Raw genomic sequence first — 27,641 nt, forward strand, 5'->3', positions numbered from 1 at the left:
CTTTGCCTTGAGGCACTTGGGAAAAGAAATACACAAGAGGAAGGGCAGGTTTTGGAGCCTGTGCATGGCCCAGCGGGCAGGCTGGTCCCAAGGCGGTCACAGCACATTGCAGACAGCTCAGCGCAGGCATGGTGAGCTCCTGCCCGTGCTGCCAGCCCCGCGGGGGCTACTTCCAGGAGAAGCCATGAAAGCGTGCGAGGCTGCCACAGGCTCTGTTTGCTGTTTCTGCTGCAGCGGGTACAGGAGGACAAGCGAGATCAAGCGTAGCTGCTGCCCAAACCCTCTGGGAGGCGTGGGGGTCTGGCAGGCTGGGGTGAGGCTGCGAGGAGCCAGCAAGAAGGCAGCTGCCGCTGTGGGAGGGATGAACCCCTTGGCCCTTCCAAGGGGGTGCTTTGCTGCTGGGTGCATCCCTGGCAAGGGCAGCGTGCGGCTGTGTGAGCTGCCCATCCTGGGGGTCTCTCCGTGGGTGCTGGTGTTCCTGGGGCTGCCTGCAGCAGACTGGCTTTTCCAGGTGCTGGAGCTCGTGGCACAGTGGGTCTGTTTGGTGCCTCCTGGCCCCCCACCCCCTTTGTGAGGCTGCTTTGCACAGAGGCTGCTGCAAGGCATCTGGAGAGCAGCACAACCACAGGCGCTGCGATGTGTTCGGTTTGCACTTAGGAGGAACCTCTGACTTAGGAGTTTTATCTGCTGCTTCTATAGATCACAGGCCTGTCATTGTCCCCCAGGCAGCGTCCTGCTGACATCTCCTCTGCAGGACTGAGAGCCTCTGCAGGCTGCCAGTGCCGGGGTGGTGCCGGGGGACGCTGTGCCCGGGCTGGGGCTGGCAGCGTGTGCTGGGGAAGGAAAGGGTGCAGCCTGCCTGCAAGGGAAGGGCTTGGTGCATGTCCCTGCAAGCTGCTTGCTGCAGACCATCCCAAGGAATTAACCTTGGTGCATACAGAAGAGCCAGGACAGCAATTGCCCTGACATCAAACAGGCTGATAGAACGTGCAGGGGCTGCATCCGGACAGCGATGATCAGGATGTGTCTGTCGGGAGGGGCTGGAGGCCTCGCTGTGCCCCGGCTGGGAGCAGGGAGCGCGGTAGGTTCCCTTACACACGTCTGGGAATGGCTGTGGGAGCAGCTCCGTCCCCTCAGGGTGCTGGGGACTACAAGAGCTCAGTGCCCTGGGCTGAGCTCACCCCGGCCCTTCGGCACCGAGCGGGACCTCCCTGCACAGCAGAGCTCCAGCATCCTCCTGCGTCCTCAGCACCCTGTTCCTGGGGCAGGACAGGGAGTCCGGCTGCTCTTCTCGGGCTCTTTGCACCTTTGAGCTTTGCTCCTAAGGGCTGGCGTGTGCTGGGCTGTCTGTTTATCAGCTGGTGTTTGCAAATGAAGGTATAAGCGTTCTGGATTCTTTGGAGGACTTTGTTTGGAAAGACCACGGGATACATAAGCAAATGGCTGTAAGGAAAATGCCTTTTATTGTTCAAGATAAAGAACTTCACAAAGCCTTGGAGACATCACTTCATTCAGGAATTAAATTGCAGAGTCATCTAGTGTCAAATAACTTTCATTTAATAGGTCACTCACTTAAATAAAGTTTCTGTAGAAATCAATTTCACTTTCTCCTGCAATTGACAGCTCAAGACATTGAAAATGGCGTTTTTCACATAAGGTTTATTTAATTTTAGGAGGAAGAATCCCTCCCACACCTGCTTGGTCTAGGCAGTGCTGGTACAAGGTTACCAGTCTGCCGAGGTGAAACCCGCCCTGTCCTTTCCCATGAGGATAGTGTGAAGTCCCTGTAGCACAGCCTTGCCAGTTTCACCTGCGGTCAGGATGCCATTGTCACGGGGCTGCGTCAGAGGTGTGTCCACAGGGACCAGTCATTGTGTTTTCTCTTGGGGATGAGTGTGGCAGGGCAAAAGGCCTCTGATATATCTTGGCAGAACTCAGCTTTCTGTAGAGGCAGATACCTGTGGGCGGTGGAGACTGGAGATGGCAACGGGGATGCTTCTCTGTCCAGGTGGGTGAATCTTGCGATTTCAGCCTCGCTTAAGAAAATGAACACATTTGCTCCGTATTTTATATTTCAGCCCAATAGTATCCCATGGGGAAGGGAGGAGACCCTGGCAGCCTTCTGCACCATTTCCCAGTAGAGCTGTGTGTGGGAAATGAGAGCTGTTATTATTCCTACTATAGTGAAATAATTGTTTCTGAACACTTGCTGTTTCCTCCACTTGCTTTTCAGTCTTAAGCAATTCCTGAGGTTGACACGCCATCTCCAGTCACATTTGTCTTGTGTGGCATGACTGATGCAATTACGGCTGACGTTGTCACAGCATTTTTCACAAATGCCTTCAATTGCAGGCTAGCAGATCATCCCTGAAATGAACAGCGGGAGACATGAATGCCCTAAACTTCCTCTACAGGAAAGAGTTGCTGGCTCCCAGGGTTACATGTGGCCAGTGTCAAGTTTTTAAAGCAAATGCTTTTCTCCTGGTTGTGTACAAGAAGCAGTGTTATCGCCCCAGACTTGCACAGCCAGCACGTGGACTTTCCCTGACAGCGTTTTAGGCCACGAGACACCACATGCAGCCGATGAGAATAACTGCCTGGGCAGTAGCCATCCGAGCTGGAGGCAGCGGGGGATGCAGGGAGCGCTTTGCAGCCGCTCTGCCCCGGCACCAGTGCCAGCAGCGCAGGGAGGTGCAGAGTGGGAGGGACGGGGCGCTGTCCCGCTGGCCAAAGCCAGGTTCGGCAGAGGGGCACATAGGAAACCTCTGTCACTCCTGCGTATTTACTGCGGGGCTGTCAGGGCGCTTCAAGCACTCTTCTGTGAAGGGAGGTGGCAACACCAGCGTGCGCTCAGCAGCGGGATGAGCAGCAGAGGCCTTGGGGGCTCCTGTGCTGGCTCACGGCACAGGCACATGGGATGCTCACTGGCCCCGAAACATCAAACTGGGGTGGAAATTTCTTGTCCTTGGAGCGTACAGCTGCAGGAGGCAGGATGTCCGTGAGACAGCAAACGCTGGCTCTGGCAGGGACGCTGTGCAGGCAACAGCCCTGGCGTTGCGGCAGCGCTGGCGGCCGAGCGTGCTGTGCTGCCCTACGGGGACGCTGCTGGGACCCAGGGCCGGCTCCTGCCTTCCTGAGAGCTCCTTGCTGGGGGTGCAGCATGCTGGCTGCGCGCTTCCATGGCACGCTGGCTGTGCGGTTCCATGGCACGCAGGCTGCGCGCTCCCATGGCACGCTGGCTGTGCGGTTCCGTGGCACGCAGGCTGTGCGGTTCCGTGGCACGCTGGCTGTGCGGTTCCGTGGCAAGCAGGCTGTGTGGTTCCGTGGCACGCTGGCTGTGCGGTTCCATGGCACGCAGGCTGTGCGGTTCCCTGGCACGCTGGCTGTGCGGTTCCGTGGCAAGCAGGCTGTGTGGTTCCGTGGCACGCTGGCTGTGCGGTTCCATGGCATGCTGGCTGTGCAGTTCCCTGGCACGCTGGCTGTGCGGTTCCATGGCACGCTGGCTGTGCGGTTCCATGGCACGCAGGCTGTGCGGTTCCATGGCACGCTGGCTGTGCGGTTCCATGGCGTGCAGGCTGTGCGGTTCCATGGCACGCTGGCTGTGCGGTTCCATGGTGTGCAGGCTGTGCGGTTCCATGGCACGCAGGCTGTGCGGTTCCATGGCTTGCAGGCTGTGTGGTTCCGTGGCACGCTGCCTGTGCGGTTCCGTGGCACGCAGGCTGTGCGGTTCCATGGCTTGCAGGCTGTGCGGTTCCGTGGCTTGCAGGCTGTGCGGTTCCGTGGCACGCAGGCTGTGTGGTTCCATGGCACGCTGGCTGTGCGGTTCCATGGCTTGCAGGCTGTGCGGTTCCGTGGCACGCTGGCTGTGCGGTTCCGTGGCAAGCAGGCTGTGCGGTTCCGTGGCACGCTGCCTGTGCGGTTCTGTGGCACGCTGGCTGTGCGGTTCCGTGGCACGCTGGCTGTGCGGTTCCATGGCATGCTGGCTGTGTGGTTCCATGGCACGCTGGCTGTGCGGTTCCGTGGCATGCTGGCTGTGCAGTTCCGTGGCACGCTGGCTGTGCGGTTCCGTGGCACGCTGGCTGTGCGGTTCCGTGGCATGCTGCCTGTGCGGTTCCGTGGCACGCTGGCTGTGCGGTTCCGTGGCACGCTGCCTGTGCGGTTCCGTGGCACGCTGGCTGTGTGGTTCTGTGGCACGCTGGCTGTGCGGTTCCATGGCTTGCAGGCTGTGCGGTTCCGTGGCACGCTGGCTGTGCGGTTCCGTGGCACGCTAGCTGTGCGGTTCCATGGTGTGCAGGCTGTGCGGTTCCGTGGCACGCTGCCTGTGCGGTTCCGTGGCACGCAGGCTGTGCGGTTCCATGGCTTGCAGGCTGTGCGGTTCCGTGGTACGCTGCCTGTGTGGTTCTGTGGCACGCTGCCTGTGCGGTTCCGTGGCATGCTGGCTGTGCGGTTCCGTGGCATGCAGGCTGTGCGGTTCCATGGCACGCTGGCTGTGTGGTTCTGTGGCACGCTGCCTGTGCGGTTCCGTGGCACGCAGGCTGTGCGGTTCCATGGCACGCTGGCTGTGCGGTTCCGTGGCACGCTGGCTGTGCGGTTCCATGGCACGCTGGCTGTGTGGTTCCATGGCACGCTGGCTGTGCTCCGGCTCCTTGCTCCGAGCATGGAGGACACGTGCAGGCCGTGGCTGGAGCATCACGGGGCAGCTTACCCAGAGCTGACGGCAGCTCCCCACTCCCCGCCTGACAGACAGAATTAGGTGCCATGTAAAACCACCCAGGCTTTTAATGACCTCTTTCAGACACAAACTGACCATCTGACTTTGCACGATTCACTGAGATTCCATTTTACTCAACGAAATAAAAATAATAGTTTAAACTGTTTCAAATATAGCTGTAAATCCCTAACAACATTAACCTTTTCCAAAGCATTAAACCGATCTCTGGTGGATTCTTGAAACTGCTATTAGGAGGAGGCATGAGATAGTCTCTCCTGAACTTCATGTTCCCAAAGTAAATAACGAGCCATGCTGAGTGTGGCGTTTATTAGCTTTCTGACTGGTGCCTGCCTGTCTCCTCACCCTGTTCTGAGTCATCAAACATTAGCACTTGCTGCGTTAGGAAGGCAAAAGTTCACACAGAGATTCACAGGGGGAGCAGGGCGCTGCCGCGGTTCTCGAGGGTCCAGCAGAGCAGAGCTGTCTGCTCGTGCCGCGACAGGGCAGGTGTGCTGTGTGTCACTGGTGTCCCCGTGCTGCGGCGGGTGACACCGCCACAGCAGGGACAGGAGGGTGTCCGTGCTGCTGGGGTGCAGCTCCAACCCTTGGCCACAGGACCTCAGTCCTCTACATTAATCAAGTCTCCCTGGACAAATCCAGTGAGATGTAGATGAACCTGAGATAAATACGGTTTCTATAGTTCTTGGCACTTCCCTAGCAGAAGAACGTTAACTGATGTAGTTTATTAAAAGTCTTACAGCTCTTGTTTGGTCATGTTTATCCATAGGTGACCATCTATTTTCTGTGTGATTATACTGGAGGGAATTGGCCGGCTTTGCTGCAGCAAATTCCTTCAGCTGCCCAAAGCCTTGTCTAGGGCTTGGTGCTTAACATGCTGCTGGAGTACAGACACATCCTTTAAGCATCAAGAAAGAGATGTGGATCGGGGGTTTTTTCTTTAAAAAAATGACATTTTGAAGTAGGTTAAATCTACCACTTTTCCACATTTTCTCAGAGAGAGATTTCGTCTGGCTAGTGTACGTGCTTTCCATGAGAAATTATTTATGAGCTCCTGAGTCCCTTGTCTACTGTTCTTGATGTAACAATAGTAGATCTGGAGGAATGACCCAGGTTAGGTTTATAGTCTCACTTCAGATGTAGTGCCAAGTTATTCAGTGCTTCGTTTTGTTAGTGTCTGAAGCAAAGGGCAATTTATCTCAGCAATGTCCTTCGGATTACACCTATATACCATTTACCAATAAGGCATGTACCTGCTGCTCCAATCCCAGAAGAAATCGATGTTTTATTTCAGAGATGCCAATTCTTCGCTCTCCCTCCTTTTGCCATTCTTACGAAGACAAACTTTTTTAGAGACTGTGGGAAGAAATACGGACAAATTGTGTAAAAACCTCGTTTACTTCACCTACTGCATCCTCTTCAATTATGGATAATAGACCAGCTCACTCTGATGGGGCATGGTTGTCGGGGTTTAAGTGATCAACATATACGAATGGGAAAGGGCATGTTCTTTGTTGGAGTCCCCTCCAAATCACTGGTCTGGATTTCTGCAGTCCCAGTGGGAGATGTGGCCATGTCATTAGTGCCTTTGCTGGCCAAAGGCAAAACTGTGGCTCAGCTCCTTGCTCCCAGCCAGCTATCTATCTTGGCACTTGGATAATTATAATGCATGCTTTATTGCTTGTAAATATTTTAACCTTTCTGACACATTATCCCCTAGGGTGACTGGGCAACCTTAATAATATAGCTGATAATTATCCTCCACATGAATAAAGTTATCACAAGGGTCCTGTATAAATTACATGGAAAAGATGACAGATTTCATTGGCTGGTCATCACCAAAATGGGAAGAGGCACAGATTGTGACAGCTTGATGAGGAAGGTAATAAAACCAACAATAAAGTCATTTATAATACAAGCAATGATTCTCAGGCCCTTCTATTTGTTTTCATGCTAATAGAAGATAAATGTCAGATTAGGAACAAGACCTGAAATTTCTATTAAAAATATTTGGAAAATGTCATTAAATATCAGCAATTCACAGCTCAAAAAGTGTCAGCATGGGTCTGAGTTACCTAAGTGAGCTCCTTGGAAGCAAAGAGGGGATAATGGTATTTGCTTTGCTGTTTGCTGGAGGGCTGCAGGGATGTTCCTACAGTGCTGAGAGCATCGGGACCCTGTGCTGTCCCCGCACGTCTGGAAGGAGCAAGATGTTGTGTGGTGCCGCAGCAAGGAGAAGCCTCCTGGCCACGGGAGTAGAGCAGGACAGACCCTGCCAGGATCCCGAGTGGGGATGCACGGCTGCTTTGTGAGGCTGCACGGGAACCCAGCTGCCGTTAGACACAAAACAGGGCTGGAGTGTAGGTGTGCGAAAGCCCTGCGGCAGTAACAGAGTGCTGAGCAAGAGGAGGATGCGTCACGGTGTGTACGAAGGTGTAAGACACACACACTGGAAATCCATGAGGGACGGGTGTTTGCATCTTGAAGTTCCATGTCAGATGGCTGGTTAGCCACCTGCAGCGCAGGCTGTGAAAGTGCATCTGTGCAGCCCTGGGTGTTCGTACTCTGCCCAACAAAAGGTTTGGGAGTGCGACTGGGTGGCAGTGAGAACACGGGTGGGCAGAGTGTCTGGGGGGGCTGAGACCCCCGTGTGGGACCAGGGCAGAGCGGAGGCTCCTGGGGCCGCGGTGCTGGGGCAGGAGGTGCCGCGGGCGCTGCCCTGTGCGGCGGCAAAAGCAGGAGCGGCTCTTCCCGGAGAACAGCCCGGCTGGGCCGTCCTGGTGCTGCGTGGTCTCTTCAGCAATCGTTGCGGTGCAGGGATTAATCTGAGGATGTCTCTGGGACACAGGCTGGGGAAGGGAGAGTGATAGAAATTGTATCTGTGTCTGTGCTTAACATTCGTGGTGTGTTCTCTTGCTTGCACTTCTTCTAAACAAGCACTCTGAGGTCTGAGCCCTGGTGCCTCTAATCTGGTGAGCTCATTATTGATCAAGTCTTGCCATGCGATCCCCTGTGCTGCCTGGTGCTGCACAAAAGGGGTAAATTGCTCCTTATACCTTAAAACAATCCGAATGTTTTTAGTGCGTGTAGGCCCATATGATAAATACAGGGGCACAGCTGGGATGAGAACAGCAAAAAGCAGAGGGATAATTAACAGCTGGAGCACCACAAACCAGCTCCCCAGCCCGGGCCCTGGAAGAACATGATACATTCATCATGTTGCTCTCTGGGCTGACGCTACGGCTCTGAGGTGTGAGGTGCTGAATTACAGTCTCTAGAAAATATTGTTTGGGGAATGTTGAAGAGAGCTGATGAACAATGTGCTGGAAGGTGACCGATATGGTTGCAGCTTCATCTCGCACTTTCACAATAAAAAGCTGTCCGGGGTTTTCCCGTCGCTGCCCAGGCTGTATGCCAGACCTCGGTGCGGGAAGTCACACTCAGCAGCACTGGGCTTGCTCAGTTCTGATGACTGTTTCTGTTTTCTTTAAATGATTATCTTATTACCGAGCGCAACACTAACAATGGCTGATGAATCTCAAGCTTAATGAAGCTTCATCTGTGATTCAGCTGTTGTAGAAAACAACATAACACTGGCTTTGGACGTGGTCTAACCTGGACACCCCTTGGGCTCTCGTGTCCGTTCTGTGGTGTCCCGGGGGATGCCGAAGAGGCTCCTGGCTCAGAGCAGCTGCCCGCAGGGTCTGGGCACCGCAGTGATCGCCCTGTGCTGCGCCAGGAGCTGCAGCTCACCGGGAGGGCAGGGGCAGCCAGGAGCTGCTTTGTAAGATGCTTTCCTTTCCATCTTCACAGGCAATCATTCAGAAGACTTCGACCTGGCAAACTCCACTCCAAACCTGCCAGAAATCACAGCAGCCTGCCCTGAGTCAGGCTCATGGCTCGAGCGGTGCTGCCGCCTCTCGAGCATCCTGCGCAGCCTCAGCCGTGCCCAGCCGTGAGCCCCGCAGTGAAGCACACAGCAAGGTAAGGACGGGTGAACACTGGGTGAACTCACACGCTGCATTCCTCTGGCAACAGAAAGTGGTTCATTAATTAAATGGGTGACTCCCACAGCCACTAATAGTGAGTGGTGTCTGTACCCAGGAGGTGAACAGGAGATGAATGGTCAGGTTTTCTCTGCAGAGTTTTAAGATGGTCTGCTACCTCTTAAAAAACCCACAAGAATCTCAAAGAGAAAAAAAGACACATGAGAGCTATTTACATGGGAAAATCTATCAACAGCAGTATGTTTCTTCTAGAGGGATTTTCCTGCACATGTAATGAATGCTCCCAGCAGTACTGAAGCATATGACACTCACCTGGATGTCTGGTGAGGATGCATCAGGTACTTTCTGCAGAAGATGTGGGATTTAAGGTTGTTCCACGCTTGCTCACATGCCACCTCCAAGGTGGATGGCTGGTACCTGGTGTGGCATCACAAATACCACTCCAGAAGCCCAATGTCTTGTGTAGGCCCGGTGATAGGTCTTCCTGCAAAAGTTGGAGAGCTTTATAGCCAAATGGAAAAAACTGTCCAGTGCTGAAGCTGGATCAGTTGGGTCAGTTTATTTGGTTTGTGGGCTCAGCTCCATAATGATACTCAGCCCATTTCGGCTCCCACCAGCTGGAAAGCACTGGTGTGCGTGGTCAGTTTTAGACACTTAAAAGAGAGGTGGACTCTTCTGTTGGCCCTAATAAAGGTGCTGATCCCTCAACTCAACTGGCCTGTGAAGCAAGGGACCCAGAGGTAAAAGAGAAAGTGTGAGGAAAGTATCTCTGCTGTGTTGAGAGAAATAGCTTTCTTATCCCAAATTTTCAAGCAATAAAAGCCATGCAACTGAATAGCAAAGATAGATTTGCTCTGGGCATTTGCATGTGGAAGTCTAGAAAACACATTTCTGTAGTTCTGTTGTTATCGGATGTTTCTGGTCAGGGAGAAAACCTCCAAGTGCTGCCTGCCTGGAGCTGCAGGGGCCTTGGGCAAGCAGAGCCTGAGCTCCTCTCACCTGCACGTGGTCTGTGGTCTTCTCTCGTGCCCTTTCCTTTGTCACCCCAGTGATTGCTCAGCTTGGCTGGACCCTGGGAGCCCCTTTGCCCTGACCGAGCTCAGCTCAGCTGCAGCTCCGCAGGACACACATGGAACTCAGCTTTGCGGAGGGCTGGGCTGGTTGGACTTTCCTGACGGGGGGAGCTGAGGGAACGCTCCGTACGCCGGCTCCTGTGCAGGTGCCTCTGCCCGCTCAGGACGGCTGAGCTCGCCCAGCAGACTGTTGGAAGCAGAGCAGCTGCGAGGTGCTTCCCATGCAAAGCTGTGGCTGCAGAGGCTGATGGTAGGTGCATCTCTGTGAGCACAGCTGAGCTGGAAGCAAGGAGCATGCCCAGAGTGAGAAAAAGAGTGTGTCCCACCTCTTGAGAGCATCTGCTTCCCCTCCAGCATGGAGCTGGCTAAACCAGCAGCTTTTGTGGGCTCTGCTCCTGCTCCAGAGCAGCACTGTGATTACAGGATGGACATAAAGTCACAGAATCACTGTCAAAACCCTAAGTAAAAATTCAGCTCATAAAAAAATGTGTCACCCGAACAAACATAAGAAGAGTTATGACTTTCCATTCTCCCTTCCTGGAGCCAAGGGAAGAGCGCGCCACTGTAGCACACGCCTGAGGAGCCAATAGTGGCCAAAATGGAGCATTTCCCTGCCCCCGGAGAGGCCCTTTCAGAGTTATTAGTCATAAGTTTCTATTTAATGTACTGATTAGGGCCGAGACTTGTAGACAGCCACTGGCTGTGCATGTGAATTGACTTAAGCATTATTATGTACGACCATCGTCAGCTCTGCTACCCAGGAAGATTGATACACAGAATGAATCTTCTCAAGCTGTTTCTGAAAAGATTCACGACACTGCAGTGAAAGTGGCTTCCAATGGGAACCTCTGTGTACTGATGTCAGCATATATTTTATTCCCCTTGACTACAAGGGCTGGTTAGGTTATGAGCCTCCCACTGAAATGGACTGCAAACAATTGCCAGATAATTGGTTCTTTTCCTTGTAGGCTGAGGAAGTTATGATTCACCCCTGAGTCCCCAAGCAGCAGTCGCAGCACTGTAGGATGCTGATCTCCCACCCAGCTGTGCTCGCTTGCTCTCCTCTCCGCTGGGCACAGAGGCCCCGAGCGCAGCGGGCAGGAGCGGCCGCTGGGCCGGGTCTAACGCTGGGCTGGCTGCCTGAACCAGCAGCTGGCTGGTCCCGGGGCGCGGGGTGGGCAGGTGGGCTGGGGATGATGTTGCGGATTCAGCTGCAGAGTGATGCTGGCAACCGGCTGCTGTGGGCATCGGTCTCTGGCAGGTGCTGCAGCCCAGCTGTCCTCGTCCCCAGGACCACACAGGGGTTGCGTGCATGTCACAGCTGCTGCTCGTGCTGGCACTGCTCAGGGCAGAGGGCATGTGGACACCTGCAGATCTTGTGCTGATTGTAGGCGGCTGTGATGAAGGGTCGGGAGGCCTTGGGAAGGAGCGTGTCTCTGCCCCTTGCTTGGCTGTCCGATTTGACCCTACCGAAGGGCCGTGACTGATCCTGAAGGTCTCCCTGACTCCCAGCCAAGCAGCCGCACCAAGAAGCCCATGGTGCCTGTGTTCCTCTTTTGGCCTGTCCTCTTCAGACACTGCCCACCCCAGCCCCGCTCCTCTCTCCTGCCAGACCGGCCCGTTCACACACGCGTGGCTCTGCACCGCGCTGGTTTCACAGTGCTGCTGCTGGGGCCGTCCTGCTCCTGGCTCCTCCGACCGGGCAGGGACGTGCAGCGTCTTCTCCTGTGGGAGCTGCATCTGGGTGAGGGGGCGGGCGGTGGGGACGCCGCGGGGAGGGCCGCGCGCGGCAGGGAGCAGAGCCCTGTGACCGCTACCAGCCTGCGCTGTCGTCTGGTTACACATGTTGGCTAAAATGTCCTCTTGGGTCTCCCTCCAGGAACAAAGCTTTCTCTAAAATCTGTTGACTCCTGATGTGTCCTGAGTGTTTTCCCTGTCGGGAGGGATGCTGAGCTGCTCTGGGGTCTGTGGCACCAGCCCCAGCTGGTGCTGCCCAGTGGAGCTGCAGCCGGGTACACGCTCTCGCATTTCTCCTTTTCCAGTCTCGTGCCCTAAGTAGAACGGCATGGCAAACAAGGGTTGGTGGCCCCGTGTGGTCCCTTCGGCAGAGTTCCCGTGCCCTCGTTCCCAGGGGTGGATGTGGAGGAGTTTTTGGTGCAATCAGGGCACCCGGGTCCGCGTGCGCCCAGCACGTGCGCCCGTCTGAGAGCAGCACGGCTGTCACTGCAGGACAGGGTCAACATGCAAATTATACTTATTATTTTCAGAATAAGGCCATGGCTTGCACGTACAAGCGTGGGTAAATGTTTCATGAACATTTTAGTTGTTAGGTTTTTTTTTTTCCTCCCAGACACAAAAAAATCTTCTAATAAGTGCAAATTTAAAAGCTGGATATTAATTGGTGCTAAAATGCCAATTCAAACTCCATCAGAATTCCAATTACCAGTGATCACGAGCAGTGTTTGCTGTATCAGTCAGAAAAAACAGAAACAGCTTGCTGAATGCCTGATTTTTGTCCCTCTGAGTAGCCGTATTTAAATACGTTTTCCAGAAATCTTTCTTCTATTACAGCAACTTGAGAGAATTCGTCTTTAATAGGTCGTAATGAGAATTTAAATGTTTTGTGTGTTAAGCAGTCTGCTAGATCTGCTTGTTAGTGTAACCGTCAGTAATTGCCAGATCCAGGGGCAGGGTGCTCGCCCTGCTGCCCGCCTGAGCTCCTCTGTTGGGTGCAAAGCAAAACCCCCGAGGCTTCCGAGCAGCTCCAGGAGAATGGGCTGTAAATCACCGTTTTCTGGCCGTCATGTCCCCCGTCTTTGGACGCGGTACCGCGCCGGGGCACCGCGCGATGGCCTGCAGGACGCGCTCATGGAGGAACGGGCACGTGTGCTGCTGTCTGCAGGCAGAAAGACAAGAACAGGACTGTTAGAAACATGTTGCTATTGAACGGAGATATAAAACACTGTCTAAGTGATTATGCAGGACATCAGGTGCTTATTTAGCAGCTCACAGAGATCAAGCTTGTGGTGCCCAGAGCTCAGAAGGCTGCAATGGTGCGGTGCCGCGTGCAGCAGTGGCACGGTGCCGCGTGCAGCCAGCAGCGATGGTGCGGTGCCGCGTGCAGCAGCGATGGCGCGGTGCCGCGTGCAGCAGCGATGGTGCGGTGCCGCGTGCAGCAGTGGTGGCACGGTGGCACTTGAAGCAGTAGCGCAGTGCCGCGTGCAGCAGCGATGGCGCGCCGCCGCGTGCAGCAGCGATGGCGCAGTGCCGCGTCCAGCAGCGATGGCTCGGTGCCGCGTCCAGCAGCGATGGCGCGCCGCCGCGTGCAGCAGCAATGGCTCGGTGCCGCGTGCAGCAGCGATGGCGCGGTGCCGCGTCCAGCAGCGATGGCTCGGTGCCGCGTGCAGCAGCGATGGCTCGGTGCCGCGTGCAGCAGCGACGGCGCGGTGCCGCGTCCAGCAGCGATGGCTCGGTGCCGCGTGCAGCAGCGATGGCTCGGTGCCGCGTCCAGCAGCGATGGCTCGGTGCCGCGTGCAGCAGCGACGGCTCGGTGCCGCGTGCAGCAGCGACGGCGCGGTGCCGCGTCCAGCAGCGATGGCTCGGTGCCGCGTGCAGCAGCGATGGCGCGGTGCCGCGTCCAGCAGCGATGGCTCGGTGCCGCGTGCAGCAGCGATGGCGCGCCGCCGCGTGCAGCAGCAATGGCTCGGTGCCGCGTGCAGCAGCGATGGTGCGGTGCCGCGTGCAGCAGTGGCGGCGCGGTGGCACTTGAAGCAGTAGCGCAGTGCCGCGTGCAGCAGCGATGGCGCGCCGCCGCGTGCAGCAGCGATGGCGCAGTGCCGCGTCCAGCAGCGATGGCTTGGTGCCGCGTGCAGCAGCGACGGCGCGGTGCCGCGTCCAGCAGCGATGGCTCGGTGCCGCGTGCAGCAGCGACGGCGCGGTGCCGCGTCCAGCAGCGATGGCTCGGTGCCGCGTGCAGCAGCGATGGCGCGGTGCCGCGTCCAGCAGCGATGGCTCGGTGCCGCGTGCAGCAGCGATGGCGCGCCGCCGCGTGCAGCAGCAATGGCTCGGTGCCGCGTGCAGCAGCGAGGGCGTGGTGCCGCGTGCAGCAGCGATGGCGCGGTGCCGCGTGCAGCAGCGATGGCGCGGTGCCGCGTGCAGCAGCGATGGCGCGGTGCCGCGTGCAGCAGCGATGGCGTGGTGCCGTGTGCAGCAGTGGCGCGGTGCCGCGTGCAGCAGCGATGGCTCGGTGCCGCGTGCAGCAGTGGCGCGGCGCCGCGTGCAGCAGTGATGGCGCGGTGCCGCGTGCAGCTGCAGGGGGGTGACCTCGTGCAGCAGAACAGTCTGGAACATGAGAAGGTGATTCTGTGACCCGGGCTGGTGCAGACTATGTGAAAGTGGGATCACACTTGGATTGCAAGACACGTCCCCTGGTTCCTTGGCTGGGTGTCCATCTCCGGCGTGTCTGAGCGGCGATGTGCCGTGAGGTCACCCCAACACAGCCAGTGCAGCCCGCGGTGCATCAATATGTGCCACAGGGACTCCGGCTCAGAGCCGTGTGTGCACTTCTCCTTGTGGAAGTGGCAGCTGAGGGCAACCTGGAGTGTTATCCACTACTGACAAATGTAGAGCAAGGCGCACTGGAACGAACAGTCTGAATTATTCATGTATCTTACAGGTTCTGAATTAAGTGCAGCATTGTTGCAGGCGAGCCAAGGAATCTGTTCAGTGTGTACCAGTAGTCAAAATACAAAACATTTAAGAATTCACAGGAAATGCGATAAGAAACAGTATTGGGAGCATCACACCTTCATGTAAATGACTCCTCCACTCTTGCTTTGCCAACTGAGTCCTCGATCATCTCCCTCTCCAAAAGGCACTGCAGGTGGAGCGAGGAAGGAGAGATGGACATCAAAACTGATGCAAGATGAATGTGTTTTGGCTGCCTTGGGCAGGGACAAGTACAAGAGGGGACATGAGAGAAGAGACAAGTATCTCTGTTCGGAGGATATAATGTTCTGGCATCACAATACCACATGATACAGATCCTGTATTTAGCAGGTTTTTCCTAGATACAGTGTCTGAAGAGGATTTGGCCTCTGAAAGGCACTAGTTATTTCTAAGCAATGAAATCTGCTCTAGGAACATAAAGCTTTTGCAAACTGCTGTCCAAACATCGTCTCATCCATCATGACATGTAGCAGGTTTATCTGATGCTCTTCATTCTCCTCTGCTATCAAACTGAAAAATTCTCAGAGCCAGGGGGAAATGCACCCCCACCTCCTCTGCGCGGAGTCTGTGATTCCCCCAAGAAAACTGGATCAGATTGTGATATCATATTAAGAACAGACTTGTATAAAGTTGTTGCTATTTACCTGGTCACAGCAAGAGGCCGCCTTTTCACTATTATCATTTTTATGACATCACCAACAAAATACTGCACTCCTTTTGCACCATCTTGCTTGCTTGGACTAGATGATCTTTCGAGGTCCTTTCCAGTCGCTATCATTCTGTGATTCTGTGTTCTTGCAGCCGAGGGTTGTGCTGCGCTGCTGGGGAAGCGCTGTGAGCCGTGGAGGAGCAGGAGGATGGATTTCCAGGAGTGTGCACCCCGCGGTGTCCAGAGGCAGGGCTTGGGCTGACGGATCTGCTGATCCCTGTGCAGACAGTTCTAGCCTGCGCGCTGGCCCGGCCCGCTCCAGACGCTGGACGGGGCACGTCTGGGGGGCTGCTGGGTGACCCAGTGACGGCTCAGGGAGGTCAGCGCAGAGGAGGGAGTTCCCGTCTCCTCCCGTGCGGCACGTTTCCAGACCTGCTATAAAGGTCCGTGACAAGGAGGGGGAGAAGGGAGCAGGAGAAAGACTCCTCAGTGGACGCTTGGAAAGCTTTCAGTGCTCTGTTGTTAGCATTTAATTAATAGACAGTCTGTAATTCTTCAACAGAGAGGTGTCTTCTCCTGCAATCTTGCCAAAATGGACTGTTTTAAATGAATGAAGAATTAATAATGTTCCTTAATATTAAAGGTCACCAAAAAAGCACAACCGAATGCTCTGAACAGCGAATCCCCCCAGCAGACTCAGAAGAGGAAGAACAGAAGAGCAGTGCTGACCTGTGCGGGAGAGGTCCCTGGTTCACTGCAGGCTGCTGGGAGGGAGGAGATGCAGCTCAGCCCCGTGGATCCCCGTCCCCAGTGGATCTCTGTTCTGCGGCGGCAGAGACATGTGTCCCCGGGTGCCGGCGTGTGGCTGTCCAGGCTGGGCGCTGCGCCCGTGCTGCTGCAGGGACCTGCGGGCAGGACCCCCACGGCTCTTTTCCTTCCATGCCCACCTCTTGCCGTTTGGGCGGCCCATCAACGCCCCGCGCTGCAGGGCAGCCCGCGGGGATGAAGTCTCAGCCTTGGGAGCAGCTGCTGTTGTGGGCAGGACCGTGCAGGGCGACGGTCTGTCCCCGGGCCGGGGGGGATGCTCCCTGCAATCCTGCTGTTCCCCGTGGAGAGCTCTGCATTTCTTGGGGAAGACAGAGGGAAAACCAGTGGTAAGATTTCTCTTAGGATTGCTGGAATGGGTGATTTTATTAAATTACATCTCGATGAGGATTTTCTGAGAGAGGCAAGGCAAGTAGGAGGCTGGGGCTCTGAAAGGCTTGTTTGTCTTGTGCATCTGTTCATAATCCCATTAATACTTAGTGCATATTTCCTGTACAGCGTTTGTCAGAAAGTATCAACAATTATCACGACTTGCTTTGCTGGAGAGTTTCTCATTTATCCTCCTAGGAGCACCAGTAAGCCCTACATGGTCGCCAGTCTCCCTTCCCCGGCCACACGGAGAGTTGCTTGGCCTCTGCCGTCCTGCGACTCCACAATGATCACAGTGCGGTCACCTGTATTTTGCCAGCTGGAAATGTCTGTTGTCATGAACTCAGGGTTTTGCAAGTGCTCCCTAGGGGGGATCACTGGAAAACAGAGATTTATTTGTGTGGCAATAATTGAGAAGCTCATTTTATTCCAGTAAGGATCTTTCAACCACAATCAATTTCACATGCCACCATAAATAATGGAGGTCAGCAGAGCCCTGTGAGTGCTTCAGCAGGCTCTGTTGACAATGTTAAAATGCAATAAACAGCAGAGAGATGCAGCTCTGCATGAGCGGCTGTACATTAATACTTGTTCAGAGAGTGTTTGATTGGCAAACCTAGTTCTTTTAGGATCTTTCTGATGGAAAATGCTTCATATTTCTGTAGCTTGGCTCTTGGGGTGGCTCGTCTGATCTCCAGGGCAGCCTGTGGCGCAGGACAGTCCAGCTCCCCGGGAGCTCAGTGCTTCACACGCGGGTGCTTTACCCTGCCCGCTGTGCATCCTGCAGGCAGCCAGCCCCGAGGCACCGGGAAAGCCCACAGAAATTAGAGAAGTACACGGGATCACAGTTCCCACGTTTCGTCCCAGCTGCCCCTCAGCAAGGTCTTTCCCGACCAGGCGTCACTCACAGTCACTCTTGGAAAAGTGAGTTTCATTTCCAGTTTTCTTACCTCTCTCTTCCAGGTATCACATCTAATTAGATATTATTTTAATATCTCATGTGTTGTCCCTGTACAGGGGCTTATGGGCTGTGATTAAGTGTCACTTCTTAAATTTCCCTTTGATGTGCTGAATCTGCACAGTAGCTTCAGTCTTCACAGCAGGCTTGGCTGTTAACTGAACCCCTTTCAGCTTTAAATACCTGGAGGAGGCTCTGCCTGTGTCCTCGGCCCTGCTGGCAGGATTTGTGCCTGTGGAGGTGTCTACCCAAAATGTGGCCAGCACTATAAACTGAGAGCGCAGAAGGGCCACTCAGTATCCCTGCTCAGGCCTCCTTGTGCTGCTGGGATGTGGTGGTCCAGAATACAAAACATGGAAATAATTACGTAGATTAATTAGCTAATGTTTGCACAGGACCTGGAAAATACAAAGCACTATAGAATTGCTAAACACAGTAGATTAATTAGTTAATGTTTACACAGTGCATTGTAAATATGAAGGTGGCAAGGCAGTGCTAAGTGTTATTATTAATTGAATTTTCACTATTTGTAAGGTGCGTTACGGTCAACAACAGCACCAAGCATTGAGTTTTCCAGTTTTGCCGGATGCAGTGTGGCTCAGAGGTTCCACAGGAGCGAAGGATGGGCTGCGGGGACAGGGTGGGCTGTGCTGTGACTGTGCCTGGGGGGCTCTCTGGGGACGCTGCTGCAGACGGGCTGGCACGAGTGGCGCGGTCCCGGCCACGGGGCAGCGGCAGAGCCGGGGGCGGACGGGTCACCATGGGGGGTGGCAGCCGGTCCCTCCTGCACGGGCTGGCCTGGAGCCGGCTGGGGGGCCCGGGGGAGCCGGGGGGGCTGCTCCCAGCCCAGCTCAGACCCGCTGTGCTCTGGAGTCGACGGGGGCTCCAGGCCCCCACTGCTGCCCTTGGGAACAGCTCCTGGGTGGCACAGCCCTGTCACAGCCTGCTGCTTCTGCGGCTTCCCAGGTCGCAAACCACAGGTGACACGTGCAGCGGCAGCGCTGTGCGATGTACAGGTGTTATCTGGCTTGCAGTGTGAAAAGCCAACTTAGAGCTTGGAGCAAAGCACAGGGAACTGCTGGCCTGAGTGGAAGATCCCTGAACAATCTGAGCTGGAAATTGGAGGGGAGCAAAAGTCTTTTTGCATTGCGCTGGTGCCTATTGCCGCTTCTGTGCTTCCTCCGGACTCCCTGGGTGCTGCGCAGGCTGGTTATCGTGGCTGTGCGTGGGGTGGACATGCTGGTTGGGACGCTCAGGGGCCTGCACTGTGCTGGCCTGGGCAGGAGCAGGGGCTGCAGCGGCAGGAGGAGGGGGCGGCAGCGGCAGCCCCGCCAGCAGAGCCCGGCGCGCGGCACAGCCGTCCCACTGCTGCTCGTGCTCGTTGCCTGTAAGAACAAGTCAGCTCTTCCCTGCAGGAAGCCCTGCTGCCAGCTGCGTCCTGGGGTGGTTTGTGTGTGCACGTGGCTTTGGGACAGGGGAGACTTATGGTTATTGCCCGATGCAGTCAGCTATCTAGAAATGAAAACACACATTGTGCTGTCAGAGGGCCCAACATGAAAACAGTAATTGCTGTCTCGTTTGTCTCTGTTAGCTGTCTGTGGCAGCTGTTAAGAAGGGCACATGTGGATTCTGCACTTGGGTGTCATTCAGGTGCAGTAATTCCTGTGCAAATCTGCAGTATGTGAAATCCTTTAATACATGTATTGCCTGTGGATCAGTGTAAATAGCTTGAAAGGCCAAAGCAACTCCTAGGAACTATGATGACCTCTTTATCTACATAGAGTTTACTGCCATAAGAAATGCATACTACCCCCTGTGACTAATAAATACTGCAAAGAATTAAAAGCCGCCTTTCATCTTCCTAATTTTCTTCACCCTGTCTTGTCTGTGGAGCTGAAAACCAATTCAGCAGTTCCTGTGTTATGCTTAGAATAACTTCTCCAGATTCTCCTTTTTTTTTTTTTTTTTTTTAAACAGCAAAGGAGGCAACTTACTAGCCATCCATTCATTGAAAAGCTGGTATTTTACCATTCCCCTGTCTTCTACCTATGCCTGGTGTTTCCTGCAGGATCCAATGGTTTCTCTGAAGCCGGGCAGGCCGTGGTCTTGCCTCACAACCCCTTCCAGCAAGGGCACTGCAGCCTCGCTGTACGCCTGCTCTGCAAGAGAGCAGCGAGATATGAAGCTAACTCTGTATTTATTAGCAGATAGAAGCTTCTCTGGTCTGTACATTTATTTGGGTAAATAATGAGAGCAGGATTTCCCATGCTTGTTCAACAAGTTCATTCAATTTGAATTCTGCTCCTGCACTATTTATAACACTCTGGGTCAGTAAGCAGAAGGCACGGTTCTTCCCAGGCTCTGAACTTGGGGGAGGTGATGACATGGAATTTGTCACTGCTGGAGATCTCCTCTCCTCACAAACACTGCAGACCTGGTGCTGTTCTGCAGAAGACACTGGCAGTGTGTGTTAGTCACACCCAACCTTTAATGGGCTGAAGTGGCAGGCAGGCTGGGGGATGCAGGGATGGTGAGTCTTGGAGCGTTGGGGCGGCAACCACGTAAGGAAACAGCTTTAGAGGAGGAACAGCAGTGCTGTGTCATGTCACTGACCACTGTGTGAGTGCAGGAGTGCAGAACCAAGGCAGAGTCTGTCCCTAAATGAACAGCAAGTCTGGAGTCTCCCAAGGTTCACTGCCCACCCTGCTCTGTTTCCAGTTCTCTCTGATCATCTTCTCCCTTTCTTGCTCGGTGTTGTGTCAGTCCTGATGTGCAGGACCACATCTCTCTGCAGAGCAGGGATGCAGAGCCCCTGGGATGCCCTGCTCCAGCTCTGGAGGTAGGACCCTGAGCTGTTTGTCTGGAAGCCGTGCGCTGCCATTGCTCGGCCGGCTCCGTCCCAGCCCTGCGTGCCCAGGAGTCAGTCTGCACAGGGAGGAATGCCAGAAGCCATCCTTGCTTTTTAGTCACTGATGTTCCGGGTGGTAAATGGCAGAGGGAACAACATTACTTTGATGAGCATGTGAGGAACATTGAACACCCTGGAAATGCTGAGCGAATCTGTGCTTCAGGGACATCATCTGACCTCCCGTCTTCAAGGATCTGGCGCGTCCTTCCCCCAGCGCTGCCCATGCAGGCTGTTTCCGTGCAGGCTGTCCCCGTGCAGGCTGTCCCCGTGCAGGCTGTGCCTGCGCAGGCTGTTTCCGTGCAGGCTGTCCCCGTGCAGGCTGTGCCCATGCAGGCTGTACCTGTGCAGGCTGTGCCCGCGCAGGCTGTTTCCGTGCAGGCTGTCCCCGTGCAGGCTGTCCCCGTGCAGGCTGTGCCCATGCAGGCTGTCCCCGTGCAGGCTGTGCCCATGCAGGCTGTGCCCTTGCAGGCTGCACATGTGCAGGCTGTGTGCCCTTGCAGGCTGTGCCGGTGCAGGCTGTCCCCGTGCAGGCTGTGCCGGTGCAGGCTGTGCCCTTGCAGGTTGTGCCGGTGCAGGCTGTGCCCGTGCAGGCTGTGCCAGTGCAGGCTGTGCCCTTGCAGGCTGTGCCGGTGCAGGCTGTACCCGTGCAGGCTGTGCCCTTGCCAGCACTCGCAGCTCTGTGGGAGGAGGCACGAGGACGTGCTGTGTCCCCAGGAGATCCGAGTCCAACAGGGGCTGGTGGCTCTGGGAGCTCAGGCAGCCAGGCAGGCTGCTGATAACGACATTGCCTTTGACACGTACATTCCCGATTCCTTCATCTGTCAGAGAGCAGCGCCTCTACCATCTGCTGCCACTTCACACTTGGAGATGGGCTTCCCAGTGCCTTTCCCCTACTTCTGTTCATCTCTCCTTTTGCATTTTGGTCTTTGCAAAGACCAGAAACGTGTGAAGAGCTGGCGGCTCACCGAGGGGAGCACAATCCTTCCCAAACGGCAGCCAGCACCTCACAGCCGGCGCCAGGGCTGCTCCCACCCGAACCCCGGTGCTGCCCCGCGCCAGGGAGCTGCCCATGTGTCCATGGGCTCGTACCCGCCGGGTGCAGGGGCAGAGCTCCGAGAGCAGCTTACCGTGTGCTGAGAAACAGACCTGTCTTCAGCTGCTCTTTTGATGCTGAGAGGGCTGCAACCATGGCCAGACGTCCTTGCCACGTGGTGCTCTGTGCTCGTTTATTGACTCTCTGTTTGCAGGACTGTGATGTTTTCTGTCCATCAACACCTTTGTGAAAACAGGCTTTGTGAAATAGCCTGGAGATGAAAGGACAGAATTTGCCTATTAACTATATCTTGGGTTTGTTCCAACAATTTCTTCCTCAAATTCAGTGGCAAAGACGATCAGGAGGTCGGAGGCTGCCGCGGTTCGGCAGGAAGGGCAGAGGAGTGCCGGGTGCGGGGGGGCAGGCAGTCCTGCTGCAGTGGGGATGTTCTGTAACGCCTGGTTGCCAGGCAGGAGGGAATGGCTTTAAAGAACATCTTTATTAGGGTACACTACTTAGCATCAAAGAAATGTCAGGGCTGCTCTATTCTGAGTCCCTGCCTAAGGCACTAGACTAGCCTGTCATTCAGCAGTCTGAGTACAAACCAGAAGAACCACTGGCAGAGCCCTGAAAAGATTTATTTTTCCACATTTAATTGCCCTTTTTGCTTTGTAAACATAAAGGTTGAAGCTTAAACTCTGACAGCTCCAGTAGCCTTTTTCTTATCTCCTTAAAAAAATGACATTCAGCTTGTTAGTTTTTTCTTTTACTGCAGTCCAAAATCTCACAAAATCTGCACAACTTTTTTTTTAAAGATCATTGAAGCATTTCAGTACTCACTTTGGGGAAAACCCTTCAGCTCACAACAAGACAAAAGCTGGAGCCTGAAGAGACAAGACCTTTCCCCATGGCAATGCAGGATAAAAATGCTTGGCCAAAAGAGGCAGAGGAAGCGATCAGCATTCCACCTTTTCACTGGGAGCAGATTAAAGCATGCTTATCTGCTCCTTTTATTGTTCCAGAGAGAAATGCAAAGATCCAAGACAGGAGCAAAAGAAAAAGAAAAGCAAACATTAAAAAGCAAAACTGGATGTATCATAGCAGCCTGAAACCTTCCTGCGTTCCGTTCCCTCTCTGAGATGGGCTCTCTGCACCTGGCGGGTCTTCCTGTGCTGCTGGAGCTGCAGGCTGTTCCTCCTCTGCAGGGCTTTCTATAAGGACAGGCTGTGTCAGACTGCCTAAAAGTAGGTCTTGGTTTCTGTGGTAGTGTCTTCATAGTCATCTTAAAATAGTCAAGAGCAGTGCAGGAGATTCGTAAGTTTGCTGGTAGGATGCTGTAGGTGTGATCCAGCACCCATTATTTTATGGGGTCTGCCGTTGCTGCACTTTGCTGTGTGCTGAAGACTGAAACGAGGCCGTTTCAGAAACAATTCAATCTTTTTACATACAGAACAGAAATGTAAAAAAAAAAAAATCCCTGAAAAACATTTTGAGCAAATCCTTTGATTCAAACTGCAAGATTGAATGACAAATGGGAGAGAGAAGCTTCAGGAGAATCTATGTCTATCACAGACCCTTCATCTCCCCATTGTCATCAATAAGGAAGAAACAACGATTGGCAAACTCTAATTACCATTTACTCTGCAGAGGTGAGGACAGGCAATGCTGTGCTTTGTGGTGCTTGAGGAATAGCTGTCACAGCTGTTACATTGAATATGTCTCTGTTAAGTTTTTCAGCTTCTGTATCTTCCAGTTTGCCCAAAATTAAATATTGGTGTTATTCAGGTGGGATTTTCAACAAGGCTTTGAAAACCGACAGCTCTGCAGCAGCCAGTTAATCATTCTCCATGCCACAACATCCCTGTCCATGGGTACTGTAGTCATGAGCCTCCCTGGTTTTTGTAATAATCATGTATTTCTTCCTCTTCCTTCTGCATCCGTGGTGGTGGGCCGGGCACGTTCCACAGTCCCAGCTGGTCCCTCCTGTCCAGGCCACCTGTGCTGGTTTGCTGCGTCCCAGGGTGCGGCTGGAGCCCGGCTGCTCCTGGAGATCTGCCGTCTGCCGCGGGTGCGCTTTGGTGAAGGATGAGCCCCATGTTCTTTGCCTTCATTTTTTTCAGGCTGCTGAGTGGTTTGTCCATGCAAGATCCTTTGATGTTTCTTCATATAGACAATTATGGGTTGCTGGTTTGGATATTATCCTTTTAGCCACCAGCTGTTAGGAATGGAGATGCTCCAGGTGTACTGGGGAGCTGACCCCAGAACAGTTTGCTGAGCCAACATTTGACTCCATAATGAATTTGTCTCTGCCTTATTGGTCTAAATAGTGAATACCAAGCAACAACACATTATTACCAGTCACTGTGACATCCCTCTTGAGGTCCAGCAGACCAGCAACCCAGCTTCACCAGTCATGAACTGTCAGTGTCCTTTTTCACAGAACATCCTACGTACTTTCCCATAGATTAAGCTTTTCTAAACAGTGCATATTTTAGTTTCCGTGCTTTGTGGTTCACATGCAGTACTCAGTTCGTGTCTCTGTTGCGGGCTTTGGTTTCGTTCGTGCAGATACATTTGACTGCTTCCTGGCCGACACACTTTTCCTGCTGTTAATAGTGGTTACGGATTTAACCAGAGGCGTCTGGTGCAACGAGAGGAGCCTCGTGTAGGTGCTCCCTGGTTTTCACTGGAGTGCAACTCTCCTCTTTAATAAGCCCTATTTCAGGTGCCTGCTCTTGTATTTCTCCCTCAGCCCATCGGATTCTTCATTCCTCTCTTGTAAGATGCTCAGCTGATAAGCATATTAGCTCTTTGCCAGGCAGTGTGTGCGCTCGTTAGCTGCCAGCCAGCTGACCGTGGCTGGGCTGCAGTTGTGATAGTGGTTTCTGTCTCTCAAGCCTGAGCAGATGGCACCTGCTCCCAGTGCAGGCTTTGGCTTTCACTGGGCTGCACGGCCTGGCCAGATGGCACTTGTGCAGTCTGTGCACGCGAAGCTTCTCAGCGGGGTTCTCGCAAAGGGAGAGGAGCAACTGTGTCCCCTGAGGACCTGCAAGGTTAGTATCTGCTTTGGATGAGTGCTGGGATTGGTTTGTATGTTGGATACAGTCCTCCAAATTACAGTTTTGTCCGCCAGCTTATAAATCTGTTGCTGATGTGCTGCCAGTATCATGTTTAGGCTCTGTATTTTAGAGAATGAATAGTGTTATGTCTGATAAGAGGTGCTACTTTTGGATTTTATGTTATAGGGTCAACACACTGTATATTTGCAGAAAGGATGACCATAATACCTTTGTAAGAATTAGCCAAGGGAGCCTTTTTCTGTCATGCCCTTCGCTCACTCTCCTATTGGTGATTTTCCTTGGGCAGCAGCAGCTTGGACACCTGCTCCTCTGTACATCTTGTGCCTGTGTACAATCCCCTGCTGGTGGGCAGAGCAACCTTTCTAAACCAGCCCAGCACTTGCTCCTCAAGGGAAAGTCCCTGTGCCGGCACTCGCTCTGTGCCGCCACACGGGCGCTGTGCGGAACACGGCGGTGCCTCTCGGCAAAGCCAAACAGGCATCTTTGGGTTTGGAATCTCCAGACAGGGCCAGTCTGCTGACTGTTTGCTTCCTCTTCATACCTGCCTCCAGGTTTAATGGCTTCTTCCAAGCAGGAAAAATAACAATAAAGATAATTCTTTAAAAACTGATTATCTGAGAGTACAGACTGTCAAGCTTTATGCTCTTGGATAAATCAAACTAACTACTGAGAGTTAATTTGTCTGACCATAAAGTGGATTCAAGAAGTGTAAAACAAAACTAATTCGTTCTCTTCCATACAAATTTAATCATACTATAAAATGTGATCAATGCAAATAAAAATCATTGAGTAGGTTAAGTGTCAAAAATCTATAAAGGAAAAAATGGCTTATGTGCTTACTTGCAGGAACTGAAAACTGGGTTGGTTTCCATCTCTGTACCAACGGTCTTGCGGTGTGGACCCAGTCCCAGCGTACCGAGTGCTGGTGTCTGCTGCGTGCTGCGCGTCCACACTCATTGGGCCCTCGGTCTTTGTCGTTTCTGGTTTTTCAAGGGTTGAAGCTGTTGGTGGAATGCTAGGTGACTCTGTGGGTGCTATGCTTAGGCACGCAAACCAGATGAAACACACCGAGCAAAACGAAGGCCAGCAGCCCTTGCCTGTGCAGCTGTCGTACAGCAGAGGGGCAGCCGGCACCTCCAAGGGGCCCCAACACGGGCCTGTCCCGGAGCTGCTGCCAGGCTTGGATGTGCATGCAAAGCACCAGGAGTTCCGCTGCTTGGGCTCTGCTGCACCCCAGCGTTCCCTTCCCACCCAGGCACTGCGGTACGGCTGGGACCATGGGAGCCCCCTCCTCCGGGTCTCGGTACCTCTCTGACACCAGAACAGCCGCCTGCTGCTGGTGTCTCCAGCAGAGCTGACTCCATGGCCCTGCCGGCCCCTCAGGGGGCTGGGGCACTGCCCAGGGCTCCCCAGCTCCTTCCACACAGAGAAAAGCTTCAGCTGAGGATGGGAAGGTGCACTGTGCCATCTCCTGGGGCTCGCCTGGCGTGCACCCTGTGTGCTGAGCCTCTGCTGCTGATGTGCAATTGCCATGGCAGCCATCTGGTGCGGTGAGAGGAGCTGCCAGGACAGGAGCCACAGCTCCGCCACAGCATCCTGACAGTGGTTCAAGGCAAATTAGATGCAATCAGCCAAACTGAAACGTTTTAAATTAATCTGTTGAAGGACCTGCTGCGAGGGGCTGACATAGGCTGTAGTTATGGTGATGGCTGGAGTTTGGTTGCAGTTGCTGCAGTTGCTGCTCATGCGGAGAACTGCTAAATCCCTCAAACATGCAGGTTGCCAAGAGCTGATGTCTTTTCTAAACAGCATCTCCTCAGTTTCCCTATGTGGATGTCCAGCTTGGACAAGACATGGAGGAAGGCTCAGAGAGGAGGGATGGGGAGTGAGGGAAAGGAAAGGAGCAGCCTGAGACACCTGAGAAATTAAAGGATGCAGCTTCCAGCGCACAGGGTTCCTGCTGTGGAAGTTGCCAGAGCTGGGGTGGGACAGAGAAGTGCCGAAGCTGGAGGTGAGGAAGAGGAGCTGTTGCAGCACTTCTCCCAGCCTGGGGCTCTTCATCAGCCTTCTGGGGTTCAGGTGTCCGGCTCCGGAGGGCAGGAGCAGCTCCCACAGCACACAGCCTCCCCCATTTCGGCTGCTAAGTCAGGAGAATTCCCCCAGGTTGGGTAACCCAGCGGTGCAGGGCCTGGGGCGGCCCTGTGGGGAGGCTTGGTGAGCCAGGACCGCTCCTGCCCGGCGGGGCTGTGGACCCTGGAGGAAGCGCTTGGCTTGCAGCGAGCTCGAGTTGGCTGCTGCGGGCTTCCATGGAGGCCTCTGAGGTCCCAGGAGAGATGGGAAACAGGAGGCTGGGGCTGGTGTGGGGGTGAGTCCCCAGCTCTGAGCCAGGGACAGCCTGTCCTGCACAGGACGGAGGAGCCGGTTCGGTGCCCTGACCAGGGCGCAGCCGCTGGTTCGTCTGCTGCTGCCCCACAGCCGCTGCCCCTGAGGCTCAGGAGGAGCACGGCTGGGAGCCTCTCGCTGTGCCCGGCGACTGGTCAGCCTGTGTCTCCGCGCCTCCTTTCTCCCTCCTCCCAAAATTCTGAAGTTCGGTTCTAGAATCTCGTAAAACATCATGTTCGGATCATAATTTCAGTCTGCAGAAAGCCTTTTCCATGCAAGGGCCAGGGTGCATACAAATTGCTGCTCTAAATCTCCAGCTACAATAAGGAAACTTCAGATACTGACAGTTTACTTGATAAATACCTAATATAGCTTAAATAATTATTTAATGCAGAGAAATGGAAAAAGAGGGCATCCGTATGCTGCATTGTAATAAATTACAGCTGGCGACTTGCTGGGCAATAGCAGCAGCAGCTCTGACGAGGGGCTCTGCTGCGGCCTGGGAAGGAGAGCTCAGGATGGGGATTTACCATGCGAAGGCCCTGCCAGGAGCAGGTGGGTGTGGGGTGGCAGACTAATGAGGGACGAGAACCCTCTGCGAGCCCAATTAACACAGTGCTGATGACCTTGGTGAAGTAAATGAGCACTTTGTCCTGCAGGCCAGCTCAGGCCATGATGGGGCTGAGCGCGGACACAGCTGGGACAGGCCGGTGCTGCCAGGAGCAGTGGGAGCCAAGCTGAGCTCTGCACGGCTCCCCTGCAGCACCTGCCCCTCTCCAGCGCCTGCCCGTCTCCAGCGCCAGGCCCCGCTCAGCTCTCCTGCAGCACTTGCCCCTCTCCAGCGCCTGCCCCTCTCCAGCGCCTGCCCCTCTCCAGCACCAGGCCCCGCTCAGCTCCCCT

This window comes from Caloenas nicobarica, chromosome 14 (genome assembly GCF_036013445.1).
Source record: "Caloenas nicobarica isolate bCalNic1 chromosome 14, bCalNic1.hap1, whole genome shotgun sequence".
Classification (NCBI taxonomy): domain Eukaryota; kingdom Metazoa; phylum Chordata; class Aves; order Columbiformes; family Columbidae; genus Caloenas; species Caloenas nicobarica.